The sequence below is a fragment of the Tasmannia lanceolata genome, unplaced genomic scaffold, assembly GCF_043159265.1.
Source record: "Tasmannia lanceolata isolate RefF3 unplaced genomic scaffold, GAP_Taslan_0.1 ptg000019l, whole genome shotgun sequence".
NCBI lineage: Eukaryota > Viridiplantae > Streptophyta > Magnoliopsida > Canellales > Winteraceae > Tasmannia > Tasmannia lanceolata.
In genome coordinates this window covers 18,156,619-18,178,516 of record NW_027518696.1, presented here as the reverse complement: position 1 = coordinate 18,178,516, position 21,898 = coordinate 18,156,619, and positions in this window count along the sequence as shown.

Genomic DNA, 21,898 nt, shown 5'->3' with positions numbered 1-21,898 from the left:
GTTTTTTTAAGGTGTGAGAAGAGGGGAAGAAGAAGAAGGTGGGGATGGTGGTGGTGAATGGATTTGGGTTTAATGGTGGAGGTTGGTTGAGATGGGAATGAGGTGGGTTTGGGCAGAGAAGATAAAAAAAATGGGTTTATTGGGTGGCAAAATGGGGAAGAAAAAGACAAGGTGGAAGAGCGGCCGGAGAAGGAGTGGTCGAGGGTGGTGGAGATGGAGGAATGGGTGTGAAGATGATGATGGTGGCGGTGGGTGGTTGCCGGAGAAAATGGATGGCCGGCGGCTCTTTTTCCTCCCTCTCTCTGTTTTTTTTTCTTCTTTTATTTTTCTCAACGAAAATGAAAACCTCTTCTCCCGAACCCTAATCCGATGGTATATAAGAAAGAAAAAATGAAAATTTTCTTCCCCCCCCCCATCCTCCCTGGACAACCACCACCTAGTGCATTTTTTGACAATTTTTAACCAAAAAGGGGGGGGGTCCGGGTAGGAAAACAGGGTGAAGATTCTGCTTTCTCTAAATGATCCCCACCCTTTGATTTGATCCAAGGGTCCCTAAGGATTGCTTACACCCTAAGTAATATTGGAATTCCAAAATCACCCCTCTAAGGATGGCAAATCACCATTTTGCCAAACAAAAAAATATCTTGCCTTTTTTGGAAAAAGGAGGTGATATCCACACAACCATGCTTTGATAATTCACCCTATCACAACCCAACTTTGATTATTGCACACATTTCGCCTGTCTTATTCTACAATTTTTGCCCGATTGCCATGAAATTTTGCAAGGGTATCCCTGAGAATACTAACAACCTCCTGGGGAATTTGTACCCAGGAGTACGCAGAACAAGATGCCCAAAACCCGAGCCTTCTTCTCATTTTGGGCCCAGTCCCCAGGAATTTTTAAGATTAATTTCGGAATAGTTTGGGACTCGGAATTTGGGAATTTCATTGGATTTTTGAAGCTCTTATTCAATTTTGGGGACTTTAAGGCCTTGTCAAAATGGAGTGTCTACAGTGATTTATAGCTACCATTATATTAGATAATCGCAGGCTGAGATTATATTTGACAATCGCAAGCTGTGATTGGGGGTTGTCTTGTTCAAAAAAGAAGAGCCCTACAGAATGCAGAGTGGGATGAATTTCCGAGATCATAGGTCCGGGATTCTGGGTTGCCGTAGAAGGCGGGTGCCGTGTAGAAATAGGCTTTGTATTGGATCTCTGGGATCTCTATTCAACAAAATTAGGGTTTGGCTAAGATGTCATTAGCTTTTTATCGGTTTAAGTAGAAGATAATCGTTCAATTTGAGAGAAGGATCAGAGCATTGGGGATCATCCTTGGAGTTATCCTCTCGGCTACCTATCATTAGTCCAATATTGACAAAATGGTGTCAACAATACTGTAGAAGACAATAGGCATCCCCTCTCGTGGTAGATCATTGAACTATGCAAGAATTTTCAAGCAAAACAGAAATCAGCTTTAGTTCAAGTCATGAATAGTTGCTTAATTGTTTGTACTCAAGTGGAGCTTCAAAGATTCTCCGGAATTGACATCAATTGTTTTGGTTTTCGTCTTGATTTACTCAGAAGCTACTGTCCATTCACAAGTTTATCAATGTACCATTGTAGAAATGACGATCATTAGGTATGAACTTTTGCTGCATATGTGTTGTAAGTGTCACTCTGTTAAGTGTCTAGATGGGTGATAGAGTGGAAAGATATCATATCTTAGAAGATTTGATATATTGGGCAGGTAGCCTAGATTAGGCAACTAGGATTTATTTGGACACTAGTCAATATTAGGTTAGTCTTTATTTAGTTATTTCTACTCATGTCACAAGATATTTCTATGCTTATCTCTAAGCGAAAGATCTGATAGATTGAGCAGGTAGCCTAGATTAGGCAATTAGGATTTATTTGGATACTAGTCAATATTAGGTTAGTCTTTATTTAGTTATTTCTACTCTTATCACTAGATATTTTTAGATCTTTCTATGCTTATCTCTAAGAGTAAGATCTGATAGATTGGGCAGGCAGCCTAGATTAGGCAACCATGATTTATTTGGATACTAGTTAATATTAGTGTAGACACCCCATTTTGTTTTGTTTTAATCAACAAAGAAATTAGTGTGTTAAATCCATGTGAGAACCCCCTCTATCATTGATTTATATGTTTTAGGTCATTAATATCTTGATCTGACTTTACGAATCATCAATCAGGACAAAATAAGCTAGGGTCACTTCATAGCCCGGACCCTGATTCCATTCCGAGACCCGATTTCCGTAAATCGTTAGATCAATGGCAGATCTTGACCTGGGTCTAACCATCCAAAACCACCTAACCTCTCCTCTCATCCTAACCATCCAAACCTCACCTAACCTCACATAACCTCTCCTCTCATCATAACCATCCAAACCTCACCTAACCTCACCTAACCTCACCTAACCTTACCTAACCCCACCTAACCTTACCTAACCTCATCCTCTCATCCTAACCATCCAAAACCACCTAACCTCACCTAACCTCCTATCCCATTCTCCTATAAATACCCTCTCATCCCACCATCCAAGAGAAGAAAAGGAACCCCTCTCTTAGAAAATTCATCCCTCTCCCTCATCTCTTCAAGGGTTCGGCCATCCTTGCCGGATCGGGTGATTTTATACGTTGGGTGATATATATCAAAAGCAGTCATTATCAAGCAAGGAATCATCTTCAAGGAATTAACATCAAAGAAAAATCAAACACAAAGTGGATTTTCAAAGAGGTAGGCATTTATTTCAATTCTATGTAGGGTCTGCTTTCATGCATATCTTTTACTTTAAAAGAAAAACCATGTTAGGAAGCATCTAGGATCAATCCTTAATCATATTCTTCTTGATGGTAGACTTTGAAGTTATACATGTTTCCCTCTTCTCTTAACCCATCTTATCTTCATTTTTATTTTTCCCTAATGGTTCACACCCTGGTTCCCCCTGGTTAGCCTCTGGTTAGACCCTGGTTGCACCCAGGTTCGCTGCTGGTTGCACCCAGGTTCGATACTGGTTGCACCCTGGTTCCCCTGCTGGTTCGCACCCTGGTTCCCTGCTGGTTCGCACCCTGGTGCACCCTGGTCCGCACCCTGGTTTGTACCCTGCTTCCTCCTGGTTAGACCATGGCTAGTCTCGGGTTTGCTCCTAACTTAGACCCGACTCACTAAACCCCATACCCATAAGCCTTAAACCCTATAACCATAGCCACACATCAACCCAAGCCATACCTTTGTCCACTCACTGAGGCACACCATTTATCCATAAATTTGGTTACATTAAATCTAACCCAGCCAGGCCACCTGCAGCTTAAGTCAAATCGCCCCAATACAATCCAACCAAGTGGGATCCCAACCCAGCTCAACTGAGTCAACTCTAGCCAACCTCCCTAGTCGAGTTGACCCAACTCTCTAGTCGAGTATGCTCAACCTCTTTAACTAATTGGACTCTCCCCTTAGTTAACTCAATCCAATTCCTTAATCAACCCATCCCAATGCAACCGAGTCGCATTCGACCAAGTTGCGGCCTTCCATGTCACAACCGAGTCATTCCCCTATTCTACTAATGCCCTTTTACACCTAATAGAACTTCCTCCCTTTTGCCTAACCAAGTCATATCCCAACACAATCTGAGTCGCATGTTTGAATCCATTTGGCCGAATCTCATAAGCCCGCCCATTTTGAATTCCCAAAATTCAAACCCTTGATGATTCCTGTATGCTCAATTCTTTGATGCAAATTCCCAATTCCAAAATCCCATTGCTAAATCAATGTTTCTGAATCTCAAGTCCAATGCTCAAATACAAACCCGATTCCTGATCCAAATACCAATCCTGTTTTCCAAAATCCAAGCAACCTCCCCAGCGGAACTACGTGTGGCTTGATCCCCATCGCGGGGTACGTAGGCAATTTGGCACTCCCAAGTTTAGTCGCACCTTTCTCTATCTTTCTCATTCCCTCACACTATTTCATCATCTCTTCCATCCCTTTTTTCACTAACCTCGAGAATTTAAATCGATTTGTCTTGTGTCTTTCGAAACCGTTGGATCACGGTTTCCGTCGTAAAGACCCTTAGAGCTCAATTTAGGAACACCGGTGTCGTGTCGTGTCCTAAGTTTTAGGGAGTCTTAGGTTTTAGGGAGTCCTAGAGTTAGGAGTCCAGCCTCATCACGGACGTTTGCTATGTATAGCAACCGTGCCATAGGTCTAGTTACACTAGTCACCCAATCTTTCCCTAGGACAAGCCTAGTAAACTAGGATGTAGGCAAACCTGCATTAGTCTAAGGGACCATTTGCATTTAGATGAGAATCATATAGCATCTTAGATGAAATCCTAAGATAATAAAATCCTCAACTTGAATTAAATAACTTCTCCTAAAACTGTTGAAACAGTCAATCCCGTCTAGGTCGGTGTCCTAGTTGAGTTAGGCATAAGTAGCTTAGCTTAGGTGCACCGAACTACGTCGACTCTGATCCCAGTGAGGCTTGGGTACGTAGGCAGCTTGGATGTCTGATGGCATACCACCCGCGAGTCGGCACCACAAACAAATTGTGGTGTTTTGTATATTAATTTTCTTGTAAATGCTTAATCAAATCACTTAGGACTTTCCATGAAATTAGAATTTTAGGAGAACTTTCACTTAGATTGAATCCAGACAAATTAATAAATCAAGATACACATTTAGGATTCACATTGAAATTAGATCATAGGATGCATGTCACTTAGTTCGCACATTAACATAGAGTTGAATGAGCCATTTAAAATAAATTTAAAAGAGTTAGCTTTTGGAATCGAAGACCGATTATCGGACAAGAATGGTGCATGTGGTGGATAACTCCCCATACCTTCCATTCTCGTAACCAGGTAGCGAGTCTAGATTTCTGGTTAATTATGGGTCCTAGATCCCACATCTAGGTGGCGACTCTGTCAGTCTCTTTCGTGTGGAATTCGGATTGCCTTAGTGATCCCAAGTCCACAGGAAAGACGAATTCAAATTAATATTAAAATGCACACGCCAATCGCGTGGGAACGAGAGACCAAAGGAGAGCGCGCGGCGGCTCGCGCCCCACGCCCCTCTCGCGGGATCATGTCCCACAGTCTGGCGACTCTGCTGGGGACCACCTAACTTCATTAAAATTTCAAAAGATAATTCATTTGAATTTAATTTAACTGGCTCATAAAAACTCTATACTTGTTAGATTAGTTTGTCTTGTTTTATTTTCTCTCATCACATTTTACTCGAACTTAATTTAACAAAACCTGAAGGCATCATAGATTGCGCGAACTTATTGCACACACTTACATCACTTGCATCTAAACCCTTGCATCTCACATTCACACACGTCCTATTTTAGGAACCCGGAGTGTTATCTAGCATGGTTGACTGGGATTTCATCACCTGGTGCCTCTGTGCTAGAGAAGCATTCCACCCTTAGCCTAGTACCTTTATGGTGCGTAAACGGATCTCTTGTTCACGTACTGATACGCCGGACACTGGTACAGTATATCGAGCAGGGATTCGCGCTAAGGGAACTCTTGGCCTTACCCCTAGATTAACCCACACATGCATGTAGTATACGAACACATGTGCATCACGTGTGTGAGCCTAGTTTAGGATATCCTACCCATTGGTGTCTAGATTAGGCCGTGGTCCATCTTCCAATGGTCACGATCGGTCCTTATATACACGAACAAAGTCATGAGTCGAGATTCTCTCTCCACTCCGATAGATTAGGATTAAGGTTGATGCCTTCAGGTAACACTGATAAAATGTGAAAAAAAAAAATTCCCTTTGAGTTAGGATATAAATCCCATCATTTCCAAAGATCTCATAGGATTAGTCATTCATGATCTATCCGTTGAAAGCAATCTTATGCTATCTCATCTAATCTTTTGATCGTGCGTCTTTCGTTCTTCTGTCATACGATTCGATCGTATCTTCATGCCATCCCCTAACTGGCAGATGCAGAATCTCACAATCTTTCGATTATGCGTTCTCATGATCTGATCATGCCTGGTCCAGATAATCCAATCTTGCTTGTACCCCTGGTCTGTTCCTCCTCTAGGGGCTACCTTTTTCAAGATTATTTTGCTAAGTCCTTCAGAGTTCACTCTCAGAATCCTTGAGCTAGGGGCATTTCCCTATGCGAATCAGTCATCATTGTCCAAAATTGAAAGTATCAGCCATGATGATGTTCAGAACGAACCAGCCTTCGCCGAGCCTTCAACGCCAAACAGTTGCAGCAGTTAAAGTTTTAGTCACTTACTATTTTATGTTGAGTCAGTCATCATGGTCAGTATAATTGTTGAGTCCGGTCTTACAGTTAAAGGTCAATGCCTAGTCCAGGCAAGTTATCTTCTGTTTCCCTTTCTTATTTAGAGTTGTGAATCCTGAGCATGTTCAGGATAGGTCGTCTGATGTAATAGCTTTTCTTTAAATAAAATTTCAGTCAGTTCCAAAAAGTTCACTTGTGTCTATTTCTTAAGTGTGCTTCTGATCTTAAAATAAGACTCCCTCCTCAAATGAGAACAAAATTGACGAAACTCCACTTGAGTCACAACGATTACTTGAACAAGAGGAGGAGCGCCAATCTCAGCCTTTCAAAGATGAAATTGAAGTGGTAAACACTGGCACTGAAACCTTGATCCAATAAATGCCGATTGAAAATACATTACCCTCTGAAGAGTGTGAAGAATTGGTAAACCCGTTTTGAGGATAAAAAGATGGTCCCGTAAGCGTTACCATTAATGTCAAGAGAAAGACCCAGATAGAAGGTTCAAGAAAGAATGAAGTGAATATCATATGCTATGCAAGGGGCATAGAGTGGAAATAACTTTCATATTTCCAATCAATGACCTTGGTTCTCAAATTCATAACATGAAGCCAACAAATTCAAGATAAGAAGTTCAAGAGCAAGTATTGAAAAGTGGTCATCAGATATCAAGAGTTACAAATCCATAGATGGAGGATGTCAAGGAACAAGTTTCGCTCTATGAAAGCCGAAAGCACGCATTAGAATCTTGAAAGAAGAAAATCCATTATCTTACCTGGAAATGCCGTCAAACTCCGTGAAAAAAAAAAGAGAAAAAAAAAAGAAATAAATAATCAGTACCAGACAGACTCTAGTAACCTAGAACGATTCCCAATCTGAACATCGAAAGGCCTCCTTTGGCCGATTAAATCCCAAAATCAAAACCCAATGTCAAAAGAATACCGATTTGCAAACCCTTCGAGCCTAAATCAAATTTTCTTGAAAACCCATCAAACTTGGGGCATTCCCCCGAACTACGCGAGACCTGATCCCTACACTGGGGTACGTAGGCAGCTCGGTTAAACTGAGTTCGGTCGATTCAAAAAAGAAAAGCAATTCAGTCGATCCAAAAAAAAGAAAAAAAAAGAAAAAGAAATTCAATCCTTTCAGAAAAAAGAGGGACAAGTTCCTAAAGAAGAGAAGTCAATTTTTCCAGAAAAAAAAAAGAAAAATCAATAAACATTCGAACAATTTATCTTCAAACTAGGGGCATTCGCCCTGAACTACACACAACCTGATATGTAGGCAACCTGTTCACAGGTTCGGTCGAAATCTTTGTTGAAACCTTAAGCCATTCTTTGAAAAGCCCTATCCTACCTATAAAGTCCCTCCGGTGTTCAGATTTAATGATCTAGGTCCCGAAACACAAAAAGAAAAAAAAGGACGGAGTTTGAAGATCTGCTAGACTGAAAACCTGAAAGGGCGGTCTAGGCAAAATTTAAGATCATTTCCCTGCTAAGTTGAAAACCCGAAAGGGCGGCTTAGGCAAAAACTAAGGGGATAGCCTGCTGGATCGAAAACCTAGAAAGGTGGTTCAGGCAAAAGTTAAGGCTAGCGCGGTCCGCCAAGTTAAAAACCCTGAAGAGGTAACTTGGTCACGGTAAGAGAATCAGTATAAGAAGGCTACAGCCGGTATCAAGACTGAAGATCAACTGAAATTCAAGCAAATTCAAGTGATATCCTCAAAACTGGGGGCATTGAAGCTAAGCAATCTTAAGGGGCGTAATTAAATCCTTGAGGCATTACTGTTTCAAGGAAGAAGTCCCATGTGCACCAATTGAAAAAAATATTCCTTGAAAGGATAGACTTACCAAATAAAATATTAACTAAGTCAGAAGTATTACTGTGTCTGTCAGTGTAGTCAGTCAATCTTTGTCATTCTATGTTCACTCCTTCAGAGCTGCTCAATCTTTTGAGTAGTGCATTTTATCTAAGTTTTCTCTTTAGAAAGAGTCAATCGTCGTCCTGGTGTCCAAATGATGCAACTGTCTCGGTGAAGAAGGCCCAGCCTCGTCAGCTCCCTGCGATCGTATGAAGGAGTTCGAGAATCTAGTCAAACAGCTACATTTCAAAGAAGATCAACTCAGAAGAGTTCAGAAGTAGAAACATCAGAAAGCCCAACTTTCGTAAAAAGATCATACCCCAGGAAGGCACCTTAAGCTTGGAAGAGCCCCAGATGCAATGGTGGTTCAGCCAATTTCTCAGAAAGATGAACCATTAAAATTCGGAATCTCCTTCCAGTTGTTAAATACTATCCTGGTCAAGAAATGTTTATCTAAACACCTGTCAAGAGGCAAATCCCACTTTTCCATGATTATATCCAAGAGAGCCATTGTTCTAAATTACCAATCTCAACTGTCTTGTTCAAGGTTTCAGTTATCAAAATTCCCAGAAGACAAGACCAACAGTCTCATTGAGAAAAATCTTGTTGAAGTTGCATAAAAGTGTTCCTAATCCATTCTTGTTACTAATGGTTCTTCGTTCATAAGGTTGGTCGTCTCATCATTCGTCAAAGTCTTGGTTTCCAATATCTTTACTGGGCATGATCTATAATGTCCCCGATTTCATTGAGTTCAAAAAAAAAATCTAAAATTCCTCAAATCCAATTCTACGTCAAATTCAAATTCATGAAAACCTCTAAATTCTTCAAGCCCGTTTGTGAACGGTGCCTCTTTTCTCGAGGCCATTTGTGAATGGTCTCGTCTTCTCCTTGAGCCCGTTTACGGACGGTACCTCATTTCCCAAAAATAAAAAATTCATCAAATCAAATCCCAATTCAAAAAAAAAAAAAAACAAATCCAATCTTACGTCAAATTCAAATCCTACGAAAAATCTCATGTCCTCTTTGAGCCCGTTTGTGAACGGCGCCTCTTTCCTCGAGGCCATTTGTGAATGGTCTCGTCTTCTCCTTGAGCCCGTTTGCGGACGGTACCTCATTTCCCAAAAATAAAAAATTTATCAAATCCAAATCCTTAACTAAAAAAAAAAAAATCCAATCCTACGAAAAATCTCATGTCCTTTTTGAGCCCGTTTGTGAACGGTGCCTCTTTTCTCGAGGCCATTTGTGAATGGTCTCGTCTTCTCATTGAGCCCGTTTACGGACGGTACCTCATTTCCCAAAAATAAAAAATTTATCAAATCCAAATCCTTAACTAAAAAAAAAATCCAATCCTACGAAAAATCTCATGTCCTCTTTGAGCCCGTTTGTGAACGGTGCCTCTTTTCTCGAGGCCATTTGTGAATGGTCTCGTCTTCTCCTTGAGCTCGTTTACGGACGGTACCTCATTTCCCAAAAATAAAAATTTAGCAAATCCAAATCCTTACTTAAAAAAAAAATCCAATCCTACGAAAAATCTCATGTCCTCTTTGAGCCCGTTTGTGAACGGTGCCTCTTTTCTCGAGGCCATTTGTGAATGGTCTCGTCTTCTCCTTGAGCTCGTTTACGGACGGTACCTCATTTCCCAAAAATAAAAATTTAGCAAATCCAAATCCTTACTTCAAAAAAAAAATCCAATCCTACGAAAAATCTCATGTCCTCTTTGAGCCCTTTTGTGAAAGGTGCCCCATTTCTCGAGTCCATTTGTGAATGGTCTCGTCTTCTCCTTGAGCCCGTTTACGGACGGTACCTCATTTCCCAAAAATAAAAATTTATCAAATCCAAATCCTTAATTCAAAAAAATCCAATCCTACGACAAATTCAAGTTCATAAAAATTCTCTTGTTTCTTTGAGCCCATTTGTGAACGGTGCCTCTTTTCTCGAGTTCATTTGTGAATGGTCTCGTCTTCTCCTTGAACCCGTTTGTAAACGGTGTCCCATTTTCTGAGTCCATTTGTGAATGGTCTCGTGTTCTCCTTGAGCCTGTTTGTGAACGGTGCCTCATTTCTCGAGTCCATTTGTGAATGGTCTCGTGTTCTCCTTGAGCCCGTTTGTGAACGGCGCCTCATTTCTCGAGTTCATTTGTGAATGGTCTCGTCTTCTCCTTGAACCCGTTTGTAAACGGTGTCCCATTTTCTGAGTCCATTTGTGAATGGTCTCGTGTTCTCCTTGAGCCCGTTTGTGAACGGCGCCTCATTTCTCGAGTTCATTTGTGAATGGTCTCGTGTTCTCCTTGAGCCCGTTTGTGAACGGCACCTCATTTCTCGAGTTCATTTGTGAATGGTCTCGTGTTCTCCTTGAGCCCGTTTGTGAACGGCGCCTCATTTCTCGAGTTCATTTGTGAATGGTCTCGTCTTCTCCTTGAACCCGTTTGTAAACGGTGTCCCATTTTCTGAGTCCATTTGTGAATGGTCTCGTGTTCTCCTTGAGCCCGTTTGTGAACGGCGCCTCATTTCTCGAGTTCATTTGTGAATGGTCTCGTGTTCTCCTTGAGCCCGTTTGTGAACGGCACCTCATTTCTCGAGTTCATTTGTGAATGGTCTCGTGTTCTCCTTGAGCCCGTTTGTGAACGGCGCCTCATTTCTCGAGTTCATTTGTGAATGGTTTCGTCTTCTCCTTGAACCCATTTGTGAACGGTGTCTCGTTTTCTGAGTCCATTTGGGAATGGTCTCATGTCCTCCTTGAGCCCGTTTGTGAACGGTGCCTCATTTCTCGAGTCCATTTGTGAATGGTCTCTTATCCTCCTTGAGACCGTTTGTGAACGATACCTCATTGTCCGAATCCATTTGTGAATGGCCTCCTATCCTCTTTGAGCCCGTTTCTGAACGGTATCTCATTTTCTGAATCCATTTGTGAATGGTCTCATCTTCTCTCGTTGCCCGTTTGTGAGCGGCACCGCAGCGGGATTTTTTTTTTTTTTTTTTTTTTTTTTTTTTTGCATTCCAAATTCCAGGATTTCATCTAGGGTATTGCATTATGTGAAGGTTGCATTATGTTAAGGTACATTGTGTCTAGAGAGTTCTTTGTCGATTAAAGCTACGCAAAATGGTTTTGTCATTTTTTGCTTTGGTATTCAATGACTACGTCATCTCTACCAAAGAGGGGCATCTGTAGACACCCCATTTTGTTTTGTTTTAATCAACAAAGAAATTAGTGTGTTAAATCCATGTGAGAACCCCCTCTATCATTGATTTATATGTTTTAGGTCATTAATATCTTGATCTGACTTTACGAATCATCAATCAGGACAAAATAAGCTAGGGTCACTTCATAGCCCGGACCCTGATTCCATTCCGAGACCCGATTTCCGTAAATCGTTAGATCAATGGCAGATCTTGACCTGGGTCTAACCATCCAAAACCACCTAACCTCTCCTCTCATCCTAACCATCCAAACCTCACCTAACCTCACATAACCTCTCCTCTCATCCTAACCATCCAAACCTCACCTAACCTCACCTAACCTCACCTAACCTTACCTAACCCCACCTAACCTTACCTAACCTCATCCTCTCATCCTAACCATCCAAAACCACCTAACCTCACCTAACCTCCTATCCCATTCTCCTATAAATACCCTCTCATCCCACCATCCAAGAGAAGAAAAGGAACCCCTCTCTTAGAAAATTCATCCCTCTCCCTCATCTCTTCAAGGGTTCGGCCATCCTTGCCGGATCGGGTGATTTTATACGTTGGGTGATATATATCAAAAGCAGTCATTATCAAGCAAGGAATCATCTTCAAGGAATTAACATCAAAGAAAAATCAAACACAAAGTGGATTTTCAAAGAGGTAGGCATTTATTTCAATTCTATGTAGGGTCTGCTTTCATGCATATCTTTTACTTTAAAAGAAAAACCATGTTAGGAAGCATCTAGGATCAATCCTTAATCATATTCTTCTTGATGGTAGACTTTGAAGTTATACATGTTTCCCTCTTCTCTTAACCCATCTTATCTTCATTTTTATTTTTCCCTAATGGTTCACACCCTGGTTCCCCCTGGTTAGCCTCTGGTTAGACCCTGGTTGCACCCAGGTTCGCTGCTGGTTGCACCCAGGTTCGATACTGGTTGCACCCTGGTTCCCCTGCTGGTTCGCACCCTGGTTCCCTGCTGGTTCGCACCCTGGTGCACCCTGGTCCGCACCCTGGTTTGTACCCTGCTTCCTCCTGGTTAGACCATGGCTAGTCTCGGGTTTGCTCCTAACTTAGACCCGACTCACTAAACCCCATACCCATAAGCCTTAAACCCTATAACCATAGCCACACATCAACCCAAGCCATACCTTTGTCCACTCACTGAGGCACACCATTTATCCATAAATTTGGTTACATTAAATCTAACCCAGCCAGGCCACCTGCAGCTTAAGTCAAATCGCCCCAATACAATCCAACCAAGTGGGATCCCAACCCAGCTCAACTGAGTCAACTCTAGCCAACCTCCCTAGTCGAGTTGACCCAACTCTCTAGTCGAGTATGCTCAACCTCTTTAACTAATTGGACTCTCCCCTTAGTTAACTCAATCCAATTCCTTAATCAACCCATCCCAATGCAACCGAGTCGCATTCGACCAAGTTGCGGCCTTCCATGTCACAACCGAGTCATTCCCCTATTCTACTAATGCCCTTTTACACCTAATAGAACTTCCTCCCTTTTGCCTAACCAAGTCATATCCCAACACAATCTGAGTCGCATGTTTGAATCCATTTGGCCGAATCTCATAAGCCCGCCCATTTTGAATTCCCAAAATTCAAACCCTTGATGATTCCTGTATGCTCAATTCTTTGATGCAAATTCCCAATTCCAAAATCCCATTGCTAAATCAATGTTTCTGAATCTCAAGTCCAATGCTCAAATACAAACCCGATTCCTGATCCAAATACCAATCCTGTTTTCCAAAATCCAAGCAACCTCCCCAGCGGAACTACGTGTGGCTTGATCCCCATCGCGGGGTACGTAGGCAATTTGGCACTCCCAAGTTCAGTCGCACCTTTCTCTATCTTTCTCATTCCCTCACACTATTTCATCATCTCTTCCATCCCTTTTTTCACTAACCTCGAGAATTTAAATCGATTTGTCTTGTGTCTTTCGAAACCGTTGGATCACGGTTTCCGTCGTAAAGACCCTTAGAGCCCAATTTAGGAACACCGGTGTCGTGTCGTGTCCTAAGTTTTAGGGAGTCTTAGGTTTTAGGGAGTCCTAGAGTTAGGAGTCCAGCCTCATCACGGACGTTTGCTATGTATAGCAACCGTGCCATAGGTCTAGTTACACTAGTCACCCAATCTTTCCCTAGGACAAGCCTAGTAAACTAGGATGTAGGCAAACCTGCATTAGTCTAAGGGACCATTTGCATTTAGATGAGAATCATATAGCATCTTAGATGAAATCCTAAGATAATAAAATCCTCAACTTGAATTAAATAACTTCTCCTAAAACTGTTGAAACAGTCAATCCCGTCTAGGTCGGTGTCCTAGTTGAGTTAGGCATAAGTAGCTTAGCTTAGGTGCACCGAACTACGTCGACTCTGATCCCAGTGAGGCTTGGGTACGTAGGCAGCTTGGATGTCTGATGGCATACCACCCGCGAGTCGGCACCACAAACAAATTGTGGTGTTTTGTATATTAATTTTCTTGTAAATGCTTAATCAAATCACTTAGGACTTTCCATGAAATTAGAATTTTAGGAGAACTTTCACTTAGATTGAATCCAGACAAATTAATAAATCAAGATACACATTTAGGATTCACATTGAAATTAGATCATAGGATGCATGTCACTTAGTTCGCACATTAACATAGAGTTGAATGAGCCATTTAAAATAAATTTAAAAGAGTTAGCTTTTGGAATCGAAGACCGATTATCGGACAAGAATGGTGCATGTGGTGGATAACTCCCCATTCCTTCCATTCTCGTAACCAGGTAGCGAGTCTAGATTTCTGGTTAATTATGGGTCCTAGATCCCACATCTAGGTGGCGACTCTGTCAGTCTCTTTCGTGTGGAATTCGGATTGCCTTAGTGATCCCAAGTCCACAGGAAAGACGAATTCAAATTAATATTAAAATGCACACGCCAATCGCGTGGGAACGAGAGACCAAAGGAGAGCGCGCGGCGGCTCGCGCCCTACGCCCCTCTCGCGGGATCATGTCCCACAATTAGGTTAGTCTTTATTTAGTTATTTCTACTCTTATCACTGGATATTTCTAGATCTTTCTGTAAGCCCAATGGTTCCCACCTTGGCATTCCCATCTTCTTTTGATGATTCCAATACACAAGTGATTTTATACCACTAATGTGTTTGAATGTCTAAGTTGTAGATCATGATTGTGTTAAGACAAGATTGCTTGGATTGAGGCCAAGAAGCTCTCATTGGACTGCATTAGGAAGGCCAAAGACATCGGAGATCCAAGACGCATGAAGACTTGAAGCATCGCAATTGAAGATCGAAGTCATTTTAGAATGTAAAGATCCAATCCTAGTTTAGATTTTAAGAGGCATAAACAAGTATCCACACACCCTAAATGCTTAAGTGGTTGTCCTTGTGCTGTTCCAACAATTTGGAACCCTCATAACAATCCCACTTGGTGAAGATTTGGAAGCCCAAAACAAATAAGAAACAAGAATTGAAAATCTGCTGGAAATAGGCTTCTCGGAACTCCGAGATTTGGTCCAGTAACATTTTTAATTCTTCTGTTTCATTTCCCGAAACTCCGAGAGAAATTCTCTGAACTCTGAGAAAATCTCTCGGAACTCCGAGAAAATCTCTCGGAACTCCGAGACCACTTGTTAGGGAACAAAATTATAGCCGTTGGGGTTTTTGCCAGAATTACCACTATGCCCCCAAACGGTCATATTTTGGGTTTTATATATATATATATGGGTATTCTAAACTTCCCAACTATCAATCCTAACACTCTAAAAACCTATTGGAATATCCTAAGAGTGTATTAAGCTTGTTTATGCCTCTCATTCTCTAGAATTAGGATTTGAATCATAGGCTCAAATTTGTACATCTTCTTCAACCTTGTAAACCCTTGTGAGGGATTTTTTGTTCTTTCTTTCTTGTTCAAACGATTGTATTTGGGCGAGTGTTCGGAGAAGCGTAGCCCTCTCTCCGTGGTGAGGATTGCCACTAAGGTTAAAGGCAATTGGAATTGTAATTGGCACCGATCTTCGCCGAAGTTAAGAAGATCAACATAGTGAAGCCATCAACGGGTTTGGTTGGTGGAGTGGAGTAGGCCTCGCGTTTTGAGGACCGAACCACTTTAAATCTCGGGTGCACTCTCTCTTATCTCTTGCTTTACATTTGCATTGCACTTAGGATTTAACTTGTATGCTTAATTGTCATTTTGATCTCTTAAATCTTCAAAATTGGGTTAGAGTTTTCTAAAGCTTAAAACTTGTTAGGAACCTAATTTTTCCTCCTCATAAGTTGCCATTAGAATAGTACTCGGGCCTACCCTTGAAATTTCACTTTCTATGCTTATCTCTAAGTGTAAGATCTGATAGATTGGGCAAGTAGCCTAGATTAGGCAACCAGGATTTATTTGGATACTATTTAATATTAAGTTAGTCTTTATTTAGTTATTTCTACTCTCATCAGTAATATTTCTATATCTTTCTATGCTTATCTCTAAGTGCTTTATATAAGCACATGTTGTTAATGGAAATGAATGAAGAAATTCTCTTAAAATCTGTCTTTTTGCACAAAGGAGGATTGATCCTTCCCTCAAAGTGGATCAAGATGTTAATCTTTCCTCGAAGATCAATTAGTAAGAAATTATCTTAGAATTCTAGTTCGTAACAAGATTGATATAGTTACGAGTATTTTTTAGAAAATTCGCTGGGGTCACTTTGTTCAATGATCCAAACCATTCCTTTTTTGAGCCTCAATGTAAATCGGTTGTGTCCTAGAAATCATCTCCATCGGATGATCCTAACCCTCCATTCTAATACAATGACGCCATATGTATAAATCTCAACGGATGAAAAGTTAGGATAATCCTAGAAAGAAGAGTTTTGGGGCAAAGCCTATTCAAAATGTGAGCCGAAATGATTTTTTAAAACATACACTTTTGTAGACACCCCCATTTTGCTACGCTTTAAAAAGCAAAAGATTTGGTAGTTTCATCGAGTCTTGAGTCGGTCTTCCATATTAGATTAGGTATTCTTGCATTTTAGAGTGAATTTCACCTCATTTTTTGAGTTTTAAAGTTGATTCGCAATCCTGAATGTCTCTAGGGGGTTCCATTGGCCTCCGGAAGATGAATAATCAAGTTTCCAATAAAGCAGGAAAAATTGCTATTTTTGGGTTTCTCAGCGTTTCCCTTATTTTTGCCTATTTTTGCACATCGGGGGTAATTTGGTTATTTTCAATGTGTTTCATTTGATCTCTAGAGTGTGTCTAAGGAGTCACGAGTCATTTCGTGAATTTTGGAAAACCTGCTAAATTTGGAATTTCTCAGGGGTTTTGCTTGATTTGAAAATTTTGTGTGTCGAGGGCATTTTGGGCATTTTCAGGGGATTTCAAGTGATCCTGTTTGATATCACCCACCAAAAGAAGCAAACTTAAAAACTTTCTATTTTTTAGGTTTGACCATGAGGACTTTCTATTTTTAACTTTCCCCTTTGGGGGTAATCCAATTTAAGGTCATTTTAGTCGCCTTTGGGTGCGTAATGATCAAACATGAGCATTTTGGTCCGAAAAATTATTTCTTCTAAAGGAGATTGTTCGACCATATGTCGAGGGTGCACTATAAATGTCATATTGGGTTTTTATTAATAAAGATTTTGAATTTAAAGGATTTTATTGAATTTTCATTGAAAAAAAACCCAAAATACATATTATAAGGCCCATTGGGCTAAAGCCCACAAGGTGGGGGTCCATGTGGACCCACCCATGTGGGTCGGCCACATAAGTGGGCGCTCCACATGGGAAGGCCACATGCAAAAATGTCCAACATGGGATGAGGTTGTTGGTGACATCATATTTGTTTTGAAAAAATAATAAAGAAAGGAAGAGTTATAATTAGAAAGGGCTAGTATGATCAGGTTAGTAAAATAGCCATAAATTTTTACCTTCTCGTCCTAAAAATTTATAATTATACTTGTTTTGAACGTCTCGAAAAGATCTATAACTTTCTAGTTTACAACGTTTCCTAAATCAGCCTCTAAATAGGTCAAAAATGAGCTCAAACGTTGGGCAACCCTCTTTGGACAAAAATCATTCATAATAGCTAGTTTCCTGTGTGAGAAGGCTTCTAGATTGATCTTAGAGGATCTTCATTGTGTAATTTAGCATTGCTTAGTTTACAAGAAACACGGTTTAGAAATAAGTTCAATATGAAAATCAAAGAATGAGAAAGTCAAAGCATAAATTGAAAACAAGCCAAAAGGAGGGAGCTCACATTGAAAACTTCCAAATTCACTCAAACCTAGCCTTGTGCCTATAAAAGCAAACCCACCCATGGCTTTTCTTCTCTTGGAAAAATATCCCACCTTGTCTTCCCCCTCTAGAAAATTCCTTCCCCCATTGTGGTGTTCTTAATCATCTTCTATTACTTGTTTTTCTTCAAAGCACACTTGGATTTCTTCATCTCTTCTTCAATAAATGTCAAAACCGTATTATATTGGGCGATCTTTGGGGTTTTTTTTTGCATATACAAGGTGTGACAAAGCGTATATCTTGGATTTACACACCTTAGAGACAAGGAAAGCGATCAACAGTTAGTATCTTATTCTATGTAATCTAGAATTAGTAACATGTTAGAGGTGTCTTTTCTTTGTTTTCTTCATGGGTTAAAATTGATTAAATCACTTAGGACTTTTTCCCAAATTAGAATTTTAGGAGAACTTTCACATAGATTGAATCCAAACGAATTAAGAAAATCAAGATGCACATTAGGGAATACATTGAAATTAGATCTTAGGATGCATGTCATATAGTTTGCACATTAATATAGAGTTAAATGAGCCATTTAAAAAAAATTCAAGGGAGTTAACTTTTGGAATTGAAGACTGGATTATCGGGCAAGAATGGTATATGTGGTGGTAACTCCCCATACCTTCCATTCTGGTAATCAGGTAACAAATCTAGATTTCTGGTCATTTATGGGTCCTAGATCTCTTATCTCGGTGGCAACTCTGTCATTCTCTTTTGCGTGAAATTCAGATTGCTTTAGTGATCCCAAGTTCACGGAAAAGATGAATTAAATCAATAATAATAAAAAAACAGCACACGCCATTCACGTGGGTACGAGACCAAGAGAGATTGAGGCGGGTCACGCGTCGCGCCCCTCTCGTGGGATCAGGTCCCACAACTTTATATGGTCCACCTTCAAAGATTTAAACCATTCATTCTTGTGCCTACTAAGGGATAGTGTTCAAAAAGAGAAGAGAGAAAATATTGGTTATGAGAATAAGTATGGGTGCGGTCTACCTTGTGCAAAGATCTAAACAACTTGGTTGTTGGCCCCACCAAAGGTAGGCAGGCTCATGTGATTTTTTTTTAAAATACACTTTTCTGGGTACACCTTCTTCAATGATCTAAACCAATCATTGTTGGGCCCACCAAGGGTTTGTGCTAAACGAGAGTAGAGAGGAGAGAGTACTGGTTGAGGTACATGTGGGGTAGGCCCCACGGATAGTTGATGTTGAGGGGGGAGGGAGAGATGGTTGTACAATTGTTGTGCTTATACAATTGTACGTGATATACCGTTATCACCGGTTGTGAGGCAGCAAACCAGTAAGAATGAGCGAATTCATCCTGGGAGGGGGCGAATTTATCGTCGCCCTGTAGTAAAATCTAATATAGGATGGTCTGTCAGACGGGTCCCGATTATGGGTGTCAATGGACCCAGACAGTCCGACGGACTATCTGAATATGAAGTTAAATGGACAGGAACTAGACACAGTGCTGGGATCCGTGGACATATTTTAGATCCTGGTCATAGGATCCGAAAAATTACCTATCAGATCCAGACAACGAATAAAAGCCTGCGAGATAGTCTTAAATCCGAGAGTGTTATACTATTTTATAAAAATGCCCTCCAATTTTTATGACATTAAGTATTATTTCAAGGGTATTTTAGTAAAAATAAGCCATATCCAATTTTTTTAGCTATTTCTATTTTCATTGTTTTGTAATTCATTGTCATTCATCAATCTCAAATCTTGTGTAAATACTACCCCTCGCTCAAAAATTCATCCCCCTCTATTAATGAGGGACGTTTTTGTCATCAAGAGATAGAGTTAGATTATGGCTTCTTTAGAAAAGCCTATAAATATGTCATTACGAGAGATTAAAAATCCTAAACCATATTTGCAGCCCTAAGAGAAGATCTACATGGAGAAAGAGAGCAAGAGCGCGATTCGGAAGGAGAGAATGCAAATCGAGGTAAGATCTATGTTCTACATAAGGTTTAGCATGTTGAGAACACTAAAACAAGGATTAAAATATTTAAAAAGTATGATTTGTGATCGATATGGCTTAGAATAAGAACCTTTTGACTGATCTTGGATTTCTAGGATTAGTATCGCCCTTCGATCCCCAACGAACCCAAGATTTGGCCGTTATGTCATAGAATTTTAGGTTTAGGAATCTTAACCTAAAAGATTAGATTATTTTACAATGATTATTCGTACCAATTCAGAGCGTGAAACTAATTTAGATGGATTCCTCTCGTCGATACGAGTCCAACAGATCCGACCACGCACGAATCAGAGCTAAAATGAAGAAGTTATGGTCCTTTGAAGTTTTAAAAAAATCGGGACGAATCTGAAATTTTTGCAGAAAACCAGTGATGAATAGTGTCGCGGGTGTCCAATGAATAGTGTAGGGCGTCCGATGAATAGCAAACCGAGAACCCGAGAGTGTGATTTTCCTTCGGAAGTCTCAGAGACACCCGAATGAATAGTGCCGCGGGCGTCTGATGAATAGTGTCGGACTTCCAAACCCAGTGAAAATTTTGAAGTATTTTTCTTAATTTTGGGAGGTTTTAACCATTGCTTTGGCCACTATTGTAAGCCCAAGGGTTCTCATGGGTTAATCATTCACCTTGCCTTCTTATTTTGATGCTAGCAAACTAAATTGATTAGCTTTTATAGACGAATATGTTGCTTTGAGTTGTTGTGTTGTATACAGGATTTTCATATCATAATTGCCATTACACAACTCTTCTCAACACATAGCTTGTGGATGAAAAAAGAAAGGAACCAAGAGCTTGCACCTACATTGGAGGCATTCTCATTTGAAGATGTTCAAGTCAAGAAGCTCAACATAAAGATCCCTCAAGCTACCTAGCAAGTGTCAAGAAGAAGCTTGGAGTTGAACAAGCCATTGATGACACCTTATGCACCTTCCAACATGCATTGAAGATTGGAGGAGTCATAAGAGCCAAGACAAAGTTCAAGATGTTCATTCAAGCCGAAGAAGTCCAAGAGAGTGCAAAGGAGCACAGACTAGGGGTGTTCATTATTCGGTTAAAACCGAATAACCGAACTGAACCGAATTGGTTTGGTCGGTTCAGTTCGGTTTTTTTCCATTTCGATTCAGTTTCGGTTTTTTTTTTTGGCAATTCGGTTATTCGGTTATCTCCAAAAAAAATTCGGTAATTCGGTTATCTCCAAAAAAAATTCGGTTAACCGAAATAACCGAATTAATGATAAAAACCATTATTTTTTCAAAAAAAGATGTGATATGGGCACTCCAAAGGATGATCGAAACTGTCCATTTGATTGATCACAACTTAATTAGGTTGTGCTCAAAAAATCATTTTGATTGGATCATCCTAGCCCTCTGATCGAAACAAAGATTTTGCTTTTTTCCCTCTTTTTCTCCCACTATTCGGTTATTCGGTTTATTCGGTTATAACCGAATAACCGAATTTTTAATCGGTTCGGTTTCGGTTCAATTTTTTAAAATTTCGGTTCGGTTTCGATTACCGAAATTATTTCGGTTATCAAATTTCGGTTATTTCGGTTATAACCGAATAACCACCCCTAGCAAAGACATTCCAAGAATGGTACACACTTTTAGAATGTATTTGGAGTCCTCTTGATTTTATGTTTAAATGCACTTTCAATAGGTTTTCAAATGGTTTTCATACCTAAGTTTTTATATTTTTGAAAGCCATACACACACCCAAATATATGTTTGAAAACCTAGGACCTAAGCCCAAAGCCCCTGGATTTTAAAGTTAAAAATGAAATTTTACTCAGGGCCGGTCGACCGGGCTATTCTGGGCGACCGCAGGATGTAATCTGAAATTCCAGGGCATCTCGAAATTTATCGGGCCGGTCGACCAGGGTGAGCCGGGCGACCGCAGAAATGGTTATGTCGAAACAGAACCATTCCAGGTTGGTCTTGGGGGACAACCGCCATGGGTCCGGTCGATCGCGTAGTGTTTTTGAGCCGAATTTTTATTCAAACAGATTGCCCTCGCCGGGCGACCGCCATAGGGCCGGTCGACCGCGCCGGTATGAAATTTGAAATTCAAATAGAGAGCCCAATAAGGGCGGGCGACCGCTGTGCCTCGGTCGACCGTCTTGCCTCGGTCGACTGCCACGGCCTAGAAATAGAGTCGTTGGGGCTTGCGCAGGTTGACTTTTTCAACCTATATTTTACAGTTTTACCCCCAAACGGTCATATTTCCTTGTAGGCTATATATACACTATCTAAACCTTTCTAAACAA